Source organism: Aegilops tauschii, chromosome 3 (genome assembly GCF_002575655.3).
Source record: "Aegilops tauschii subsp. strangulata cultivar AL8/78 chromosome 3, Aet v6.0, whole genome shotgun sequence".
Classification (NCBI taxonomy): Eukaryota; Viridiplantae; Streptophyta; class Magnoliopsida; order Poales; family Poaceae; genus Aegilops; species Aegilops tauschii.
Window position 1 is genome coordinate 601,322,540 of NC_053037.3, and position 11,314 is coordinate 601,333,853.

The window sequence follows — 11,314 nt, forward strand, 5'->3', positions numbered from 1 at the left end:
AGATTGAACATACTCCAAATATGTGGGATCTAAAGTTGACACTCTTCGAAACCCACTTTCAATATTATTGCAAACACTATTATCAATCTCATATTCATCATGGGGCTTAAATAAATTTTCAAGATCATGAGAAGAATCACCCCAATCATGATCATTGCAACAAGTAGTAGACATAGCAAAACTAGCATCCCCAAGCTTAGGGTTTTGCATAATATTAGCACAATTGACATTAAGATAATTTATAATAGCATCATTGCAATCATGATTTTTATTCAAGGAGCTATCATGAATCACTTCATAAGTTTGTTCTTTCAACACTTCATCACAATTTTCAGATTCACGAATTTCAAGCAAAACCTCATAAAGATAATCTGGTGCACAAAACTCACTAGCAATTGGTTCATCATAATTGGATCTCTTAAAAATATTAGCAAGAGGATGAGGATCCATAACAATAGATTTTCAGCAAGCGAAGATGCAAGCATATAGAAGGCACATGGCAACACAAGCAAACAAAAGATCTAACGAGAAAAAGGCAGACGGAAAAGAGGGGCGAATAAAATGGCAAAGGTGAAGTGGGGGAGAGGAAAACGAGAGGCAAATCGCATATAACGTAATGCGAGAGATAAGGGTTTGTGATGGGTACTTGGTATGTTGACTTTTGCGTAGACCTCCCCGGCAATGGCGCCAGAAATGGCTCGTTGTCGGGAGTCCAAATCTTGACTTAACCTTGCATAAGCTTCCCCGGCAACGGCGCCAGAAATCCTTCTTGCTACCTCTTGAGCACTGCGTTGGTTTTACCTTGAAGAGGAAAGGGTGATGCAGCAAAGTAGCGTAAGTATTTCCCTCAGTTTTTGAGAACCAAGGTATCAATCCAGTAGGAGGCTACACACGAGTCCCTCGCACCTACACAAACAAATAAATCCTCGCAACCAACGCGATAAGGGGTTGTCAATCCCTACACGGTCACTGATAGATATGACAAGAAAATATTTTTGTTATTTTTGTGATAAAAATGCAATGTAAAATAAAAGGCAACGGAAATAGCTAAGTGTTGGAAGATTAATATGATGGAAAATAGACCCGGGGGCCATAGGTTTCACTAGTGGCTTCTCTCGAGAGCATAAGTATTTATGGTGCGTGAACAAATTACTGTTGAGCAATTGACAGAATTGAGCATAGTTATGAGAATATCTAGGCATGATCATGTATATAGGCATCACGTCCGAAACAAGTAGACCGACTTCTGCCTGCATCTACTACTATTACTCCACACATCGACCGCTATCCAGCATGCATCTAGAGTATTAAGTTCATAACAACAGAGTAACGCTTTAAGCAAGATGACATGATGTAGAGGGATAAACTCATGCAATATGATATAAACCCCATCTTGTTATCCTCGATGGCAACAATACAATACGTGCCTTGCTGCCCCTACTGTCACTGGGAAAGGACACCGCAAGATTGAACCCAAAGCTAAGCACTTCTCCCATTGCAAGAAAGATCAATCTAGTAGGCCAAACCAAACTGATAATTCAAAGAGACTTGCAAAGATAACCAATCATACATAAAAGAATTCAGCAGATTCAAATATTGTTCATAGATAAACTTGATCATAAACCCACAATTCATCGGTCTCAACAAACACACCGCAAAAGAAGATTACATCGAATAGATCTCCACAAGAGAGGGGGAGAACATTGTATTGAGATCCAAAAAGAGAGAAGAAGCCATCTAGCTAATAACTATGGACCCGAAGGTCTGAGGTAAACTACTCACACTTCATCGGAGAGGCTATGGTGTTGATGTAGAAGCCCTCCGTGATCGATGCCCCCTCCGGCGGAGCTCCGGAACAGGCCCCAAGATGGGATCTCACGGGTACAAAAGGTTGCGGCGGTGGAATTAGGTATTTGGCTCCGTTTCTGGTAGTTTGGGGGTACGTAGGTATATATAGGAGGAAGGAGTACGTCGGTGGAGCAACATTGGGCCCACGAGGGTGGAGGGCGCGCCCAGGGGGTAGGCGCGCCCCCTACCTCGTGGCTTCCTGGTAGCTTTCTTGACGTAGGGTCCAAGTCCTCGGGATCACGTTCGTTCTGAAAATCACGTTCCCGAAGGTTTCATTCCGTTTGGACTCCGTTTGATATTCTTTTTCTGCAAAACTCTGAAATAGGCAAAAAACAGCAATTCTGGGTTGGGCCTCCGGTTAATAGGTTAGTCCCAAAAATAATATAAAAGTGTATAATAAAGCCCAATAATGTCCAAAATAGAAGATAATATAGCATGGAGCAATCAAAAATTATAGATACGTTGGAGACGTATCAGGGCGTGCCTGGGCAGGCGCGCCCAGGCGCGCCCAGGTGGGTTGTGCCCACCTCGGTGGCCTCCCGCACCGCCTCTTTGCTCTATAAATACCCGAATATTCTAGAAACCCTAGGGGATTCGACGAAAATAAATTCCAGCTGCCGCAAGTTCCAGAGCCACCAGATCCAATCTGACACCATCACGGAGGGGTTCATCATCCTCATTGGTGTCTGTCCGATGATGTGTGATTAGTTCATTGTAGACCTGCGGTCTATAGTTAGTAGCTAGATGGATTCCTCTCTCTCTTTTGATTCTCAATAGAATGGTCTCTTGGAGATCTATTTGATGTAACTCTTTTTGCGGTGTGTTTGTTGGGATCCGATGAACTTTGAGTTTATGATCAGATCTATGTTTCTATCCATGGAAGTTATTTGAGTCTTTTGATCTCTTATATGCATGATTACTTATAGCCTCGTATTTCTTCTCCGATATTTGGGTTTTGTTTGGCTAACTTGATCTATTTATCTTGCAATGGGAAGAGGTGCTTTGTGATGGGTTCGATCTTACGGTGCTTGATCCCAGTGACAGAAGGGGAACCGACATGTATGTATCGTTGCTATTAAGGATAACAAGATGGGGTCTATTTCTACATACATAGATCTTGTCTACATCATGTCATCGTTCTTATTGCAGTACTCCATTTCTCCATGAACTTAATACACTAGATGCATGCTGGATAGCGGTCGATGTGTGGAGTAATAGTAGTAGATGCAGGTAGGAGTCGGTGTACTAATCTTGGACGTGATGCCTATATAGTGATCATTGCCTGGATATCGTCATGATTATTTGAAGTTCTATCAATTGCCCAACAGTAATTTGTTTACCCGTCGTATGCTATTTTTGTCGAGAGAAGCCACTAGTGAAATCTACGCCCCCGGGTCTCTTCTTTATTATATTTGCCTTCGCGATCTATTTTTATTTGCTTTTATTTTCATATCTATTAATCCAAAAATACAAAAATACCTTGCTGCAATTTTTATTTATTTATTTTATCTCGCGTCCCCACGAGATCTATTTATCCAATCTACTACAATTTTACCTATCTTTTTACCCGTGAGGGATTGACAACCCTCTCTTATGTCGGGTTGCAAGTATTTGTTCTTTGTGTGCAGGAGCTGTTTACGTGGTGTTGCGTGGTTCTCCTACTGGTTCGATAACCTTGGTCTCATCACTGAGGGAAATACATACCGTTGTTGTGTTGCATCATCCCTTCCTATTTGGGTAAATACCGACGTAGTTCAAGCAAACATCAATGCTCACCATCGGGAGTGAGTAATTCATATTGTTAGGGCTTGATCCCTTCTGTCCTCTATGTTCCGAGATTGATGTTGCTATGACTTTTCTATGCTTAATGCTTGTCACTAGGGCCCGAGTGCCATGATTTCAGATCTAAACTTATTATGTTTTTATGGATATATTTGAGTTCTTGATCCTATCTGCAAATTATATGCACCTGTTATTGTTCTGAACTATAGACCCCCAAGGTGACAATAATTGGGATACTCACCGGGAATGCCTGTAATTTGAGGAGTTGATGTATTCACTATTTGTTAACGCTTTGTTACGGTCCCCTATTAAAAAGAGCGCCTTAATTACCCTTAGTTTCCATGAGGACCCCGCTGCCCTGGGAGGGTAGGACAAATGATGACATGCAAGTTCTGATCGCAAGCACGTATGACTATATATATGGAATACATGCCTACATATGATTGATGAATTTGAGCTATTGTCTATCGCTCTAGGTTGTGACTATTACATAATGAATTTCATACAAATATCCATCGCTAATCCATGCCTGCGCTTTCATAATATTATCTTTGCTCAAGTTACTATTACTGAGGCTATTCCAATTGCTATAAAACAGCTACTATTGTTACTGTTACTATTGATACTACTATTTCCACTACTATCAAATTATTGTGCTACTAATAAATTGCTGCAAGGAAGTGACTTCTTAGGTGTGGTTGAATTGACAACTCAACTGCTAAGGCTTATAAATATTCTTTGGCTCCGCTTGTGTCGAATTAATACATTTCGGTGAAATACTACCCCCAAAGACTGTGATCCCCTATACTTATGGGTCATCAAAGATAACCATCCATGCCTCTTTGGAAGATCTTGTAGGAACATTCTTTCATGTTGTAGGTCATAACTTGAGTTTCAACGTGATTCACAACACATTCATCAGAGTTGTTGATATAATTTTGATATTTAAAGTAAGTTTTGTATGCTATTGGGGAGCTGTGAGTAGACATGATCAAGGCCACTATTTGTCGAATTGCTACGAAGATATGCACAAGCTAGATGGCGTCCATATTTCAAGGTGAGAGCTACTAATTGTTAGTTCATGCAATGACATACTTGTATTATTGTGAGCCATAACACAATTGTACTAGTGCAATAGATGGTACTCGTGTGTTTGCTAGAGTGCTGAAGCTTTACTAGGAGAAAGCCTACTAGTAGTGCTTGAAATACATATAGCAGTAGCGCTGGGTCCAATGCTACTGCTAACGCGCTACAGCTAAGTTGTAGCAGTAGCGCTGCCTGGACCAGCGCTACTGGTAAGTATGGTTAGCAGTAGCGCTGCCTGGACCAACGCTACTGCTAACTATCTGTAGCGTTGCAAATAAGCCAGCGCTACTGCTTATCTTTTTTTGACGTAAGCTGCTGAGACGTTGTATCATCCATGCACCTCGTGCATCCGTAGTATCCGCGGCACACCTAGCCTGAGGTGTACCCGTAACCGAGATAGTCGTGCACCGTCGTCATCAGCGCGGCTCTCATATAGAAATACTCTCCTTTGTTGGCGCCCCATGTCCATGCCGGTGGTTTCCATAACATGTCTAGCTCCTCTTTCAGAAGCCCCATATACGGGTTCATATTATTTTCCGGTTGTTTCGGCCCTTGAATCAGCATGCTCGTGTGTATGTACTTTGTCTTCATGCACTTCCATAGGGGGAGGTTGTACATCTATACAAAGACGGGCCATGTGATGTAGTTGGTGTTCTGGTTCCAAACGGATTCATGCCATAGGTACTTGCACCAAGCATGATGTTCCTTGGATCTTCTGCAGCAAATCCATATATGGCGTTGAATGCTCGCCAGTGGCTAGCATCTGTGAGGTGTCTCGGCTTCGGATCATCGCCATCGTCGGGCTTCTTCCTCTCCTCATGCCAGTGCATGAGCTTTGCTTCCTTAGGATCTACGAAATACCGCTGCAGATGGGGAGTGATCGGAAAGTACCATACAACTTTCTGAGGAGCTTTCTTTCCTGCCTTCTTGTATCGAGAAGCATTGCCCACTGGACAGCTGGTTTTTTCTACGTGCGCCCCCCAATAAATGATGCAATCGTTGATGCATGCGTGGTACCTAATGTGCAGCAAATCAAAAGGGAAAACGATTTTCTTGGCCTCCTCGACACTAGTAGGACACAGGTTCCCCGCGGGAAGAACTTTATTATATAGATACTTCGAATGCTCATCAAGGCTTTTGTTTGTCCATTTGGTTTGGCCTTTGTCTTTAGAAGTTCGAGCATGAAACTCAAGCAGGTCACCTCGGGATCGCAACCGTCATACAAAGGAGTCTTCGAGTCTACTTCAAGTTGCGTAAGCTTGGCCTCCTCTCTAGAAGCAGCTCTCTCAGTAGTCGTACTCTTGCGAAGGAGGTCTCGGACATGAGGGTCCTGCACGACTGCACTTAGTACCGTCGAAGACTGCAGCGTGATCGCCGCCTCTTCTCCGCCATGTCCGGACTCTTCTTCGCTGTGTCCGGAATATTCTCCGCTACCGTCATGTCCAGACTCTTCCCCGCCACCATGTCCGGCGCCATCGTCTTCGGGTCGATCGGTCATCTCTTCGTCTAGCCCCATGTCGTTATTCCCTACCATGTGGATGTCCTCATCATCATCTTCACTTATCCACCGAGTATAGCCATCCATGAAACCATTCATCAGCAGGTGCGCCTTCAAACTGCCATGATCAAAAGGTTCCAAAAGGAATCCCTCTTTGCATCTTGTACACGGACATCTAATCCTAGTCCGATTATTTGCATACATGTCCATCACCACGGATTGCAAGTGTCGCTCCACCTTCCATTCACTCACCTTCATGACCGACTGCACGGTAACAAGCAAAAGGGTTATAAACAAAATGCATGCATGCATCAAAGTGATATAAAAATTTGGCATGACCTTGTCTAAAAATAGGACATATCGAGTATGCTCGAAATTCACCGAAACAGAAATAAATCGACATTTCGGCAAAACATAAGCAACTCGGGGCGCATGTCACTCACGCAAATCTCTCCATATCCCAAACACACATATTCCCATTCTTGAAACGCACAACTTTTTACTCACCTATCTCCCGAGAGAGACTGGCACGGTTAGATGAGAGGCCTTAATTTCGCTACCTATGGCTAAATAGCTAGCTAGATCTAGTTGTTGGGAAGGAGAGATGACTCTAGCTAACTAATTGAGAGGGAGAGAGATGAGCTAGCTAGATCTATATCTATGGAATGGAGGGAGAGCCAAATAAATGAGGTAGCTAGATAGAGATGAGAAGGCCATTTATGGAGGAGAGTTATGGTGGAGGGGGGCATTAATGGGGAGAGAAGAGAGGTAGGAGGAAGAGAGAAGAAGGGCAACAATGGTGGAGAACTAACTTAGAGAGGGGAGAGAGGGCAAATAGGGGGAGAGAGGGCAAAGGGGGGAGGAGGGGGAGGGGGTGAAAAGGTGGCACCAGCCGCAACTAGCAGTAGCGCTGTTTCCCAGAAAGCGCTGCTGCTATGGTACTTAGTAGTAGCGCTTTCCAGGAAAAGCGCTACTATTAAGTGGGGCCCATTAGCAGTAGCGGTGCTGTCAAATAAAGCGCTACTGCTAAAATCTTAGTAGTAGCGATGTATTCTGGACAGCGCTACTACTACAACTAGCGTCAGTGGGAGCGTTGGGTCCCACTTAGTAGTAGCGCTTTTTCTGTTTTCAGCGCTACTGCTAAAGCATTACTTGTAGCGCTGCCCCAGACCAGCGCTACTGCTAATTAGCAGCAGCGCTTGCTTTTTTTCAGCGCTACTACTGATGTCCTACCTATAAGCATTTCCCTAGTAGCGAAGTCATAGGCTGCAACATACATGGATAGAATGTAGTAATGTGGTTGCTGCTATTTATTTTGCTCTCGAATTCACATATGTGTTAGTTGGTTGGGAAGGATCATCCCATGATGCTAACATTCTTTCTTACAATATGGCTTGACCTGATGGATTCAAAATCCATTATGGCAATTTCTACCTAGCTAGGAGGTGTTAGATATGAATGTTGACATGGGGTTCTTCCAGCCTTCAAGAAAAACAGGTGGCATCTCAATGATTTCTCTAGTAGGAACTATCCTAATATTGTTGCTAAACTGTTCAATCTCAAACACTCTAGACTTAGAGTTATGATTGAGAGGGCATTTGGTGCTTTCAAGAATAAATTTAAAATCCTTGATCAAAAGAAGAAGAGAAGTAGAGGAGGAGGACGAACTTCCCCCTTAAACACCACTGATAAACCTTCCCCCATGAGCCATATGACTATTAATTTGGTACTGCCATTTGTTACTAGTTAGAGCGAATTTTCATTTTTTACTAGCTAGGACTGAAACAATGTTAATTTTGTACTCCCTATGTTGTGTCCTTTGTGGTAAGGTCATCTCTAGTGAGAAGGAGTGACTACAATATTAGACTAGAACAACGAAACACCAGGTAGTTGCATCTTCATAGTCATAACCCTCAAGTGCTGCCAACCAAACACCATGTATCAAACGATCTCATGATGCAATGAGGGCAGCCAATCGAAATGCAAAACATGGTTTAGAGGTTGTACTTTCTCAACCATGTTCTATTGGGCCACATATGCAAGGGGGACAACAAAGAACCAATCATGCCCATGCCGGCCGTAATCAGACTATGTAGCGGGCTGGATCGATGGTCGTGCTAGAAGTATGAACTGATTGAAGTGGCTAGGTGCATTGCTCTCTCCATAGCACGAGGTTGATGCACCGCACGATGCTCTCTTGTTAGAGTTGTTGGGTATTCCCCAAGTGTAAGGGAAATTTAACCTAGCAATGAGTGTTTCCCTTGATTGAGAACCAAGTTTTATTGAACCAGTAGGAATTTCTTCTACAAAACTAATTCTCGGTACCTGCACACCAAACATAAACAATCTTGTTCCCATCTCTTCAAGAAGATTGTCAAGCTTCTTGTCCTGATAGTTACAAGGATAAATTGTATGGTATGGTAGGAATTGATAAATAGATAAAGTAATCAAAATGGAATAGTGAAGAAAGTAAGTTGTAATGGTGTATGCAATTAAAGGAAAATAGACCCAAGTCCATAGTTTCACTAGAGGATCGCTCCAAGCAAGACAAATATGTTGTGGTGAACAAATTGAAGTTGGTTAGTGATTAAATTGCAATATTTATATTTACTTGATGACTGCGCAAATTAGCGTAAAGACCAACTGAGGCCGAAAGTTAAGTGAACTATTTGAAGGATTTTTTCCTCAAATTTCTGCAAATGATTACTCATACTACGTTCTTATTTGCCTTGACGATGATCTTTACCATGTCTTTCCATGTCAATTTACTTTTGATGACACGAGACTCCATTCGTGATGGAGTTTTTTTCCCGCAATCATCTGCAGATGCAGAAAAACCAACTACAAAAAAACAAGGCAAGCGGATGTATCTACCCTGTTTACGCCCGCCTCTGGCCCACAAGGGCAACCTCACAGCCGGGTCAATAGAACGGCTGACACAATCCCCTCCAGTAGATGGCATGAAACGTTGAAACCTCCTACCCAGAATAGAAGAGACGACTCAAGACCATCATCATTCCCATTTAAGTCTACATCGGCATTCCCTTTCGAGTGGCCACCCGTTGTGCCATTCAATGCTCTCCACCATTATTTATGCTTGATAAATATGTATTTTTGTAGCGTAGACACACTGCATTCATTTACAAAGGTTAAGATGAATAGCCCGAAACATAGCTAGCTTTGTGTTAGAGTTTAATGCTAATAACATTTGATAGTCTAAATTCATAGAGCAAGGTTGTAAGATGAAATATATTTTCTCTTTAGGAAAAGATTCACATCATTAATTCTCTTTTAGACTTATCATGATTTTGTAGGGCACATAGTAACATATATGGATGATTAATAATATTATTTCGATTCAACATTTATAGTAATCTTTATTGTTATTGTTAGGACTAATTATATAACTAATGGAGTAGATTATTTAACTTATGTGGTAACATGGATGAACCTGACGGCTTTATTCTCTCTTGTTTTTATATATAATAGATGGATCATAAAAAAACACATTGCCCGTCTAGCTCAGCTGGTAGAGCCGAGGCTCGTAGGACATGATTGGTTTGCTTCCTGGGCAAACCTTACATGGCCTTAACCTTGTGGTCTTGGGTTCGAGCCCCAAGGCGGGCAATTTTTTTGGTGTTTATACATATTTCCTTTGCTTTCTTGATTTATACCATTTTAGACCAACTGATTTAGGTGGATGCGAGAACTAGAGTTATGTATTTGTAGAAACATTATGAACTCCATTTGGAAGTTATCTAGATGACTCAAATGTGTATTGGTGTGACATGGACTATGGAGAGTAGGAAGTCGATGCTAGAAGAACTAGGTGGTGGTTTTGTTTTATTATTTTTAGCGTTGTAGTTGTTTTCTATGCTTTGTGTTTAGGTCATCTGTTTAGATCGGTCGATTTAAGTAGATGCGGAAATTGTGTGGAGTTCTCTATTATATACAAAATTGTGAACCCCATATTTTTACACTAAGTAGATGACAACGATATTTCACAGGCATGAATACTAGGGAAAATGTAAGTTGTAATGAATCGCAAGGTATAAGCTCATTATCCCAAAACCATATATAAGGCGCGCTTGACTTCCATTGTATGTGCCCATTGAACAAGAATGATGGTTCCTTGAGTTTCAAGCATCCTCTACGCATGGTTTCTTTGTGCTAAATACTACCCTTAGGGCATAAACCTTTAGGAGGTGATTAGGACATCATTACTACAGTTACACCCCAAGCCACGTGACCACGCCAAACCATGTTCCAGAACACAAGGGCCAATGACTAGGCTCGCACCCGACAGCTCAAATATCATATAATTTAGTTTCTAAGAATTCTTCCAAGTGCTTATGATAATATGATCACTGATGTCTACTATGCAACCTTCTTCTTGTAGACGTTGTTGGGCCTCCAAGTGCGGAGGTTTATAGGACAGTAGCAAATTTCCCTCAAGTGGATGACCTAAGGTTTATCAATCCGTGGGAGGCGTAATTTGAAGATGGTCTCTCTCAAACAACCCTGCAACCAAATAACAAAGAGTCTCTTGTGTCCCCAACACACCCAATACAATGGTAAATTGTATAGGTGCACTAGTTCGGCGAAGAGATGGTGATACAAGTGCAATATGGATGGTAGATATAGGTTTTTGTAATCTGAAAATATAAAAACAGCAAGGTAACTAATGATAAAAGTGAGCACAAACGGTATTGCAATGCTTCAAAACAAGGCCTAGGGTTCATACTTTCACTAATGCAAGTTCTCTCAACAATAATAACATAATTAGATCATATAACTATCCCTCAACATGCATCAAAGAGTCACTGCAAAGTCACTAATAGCGGAGAACAAACAAGATTCTTGTAGGGTACAAAACCGCCTCAAAGTTATCCTTTCTGATCGATCTATTCAAGAATCCGTAGTAAAATGACATGAAGCTATTCTTTCCGTTCGATCTATCATAGAGTTCATACTAGAATAACACCTTAAGACACAAATCAACCAAAACCCTAATGTCACCTAGATACTCCTATGTCACCTCAAGTATCCGTGGGTATGTATGCATCACACAATCTCATATTCATCTATTCAAACCAACAC

General features: G+C 41.9%; 1 non-coding gene across 1 annotated transcript; it reads left to right on the top strand.

Moving 5' to 3' along the window:
* The first annotated feature begins 9,725 nt into the window (after positions 1 to 9,725).
* TRNAT-CGU (transfer RNA threonine (anticodon CGU)) lies at positions 9,726 to 9,841 on the top strand. Its single transcript has 2 exons — positions 9,726 to 9,761; positions 9,806 to 9,841. It is a non-coding gene; the product is annotated as a tRNA-Thr (tRNA).
* Positions 9,842 to 11,314: the final 1,473 nt, after the last annotated feature.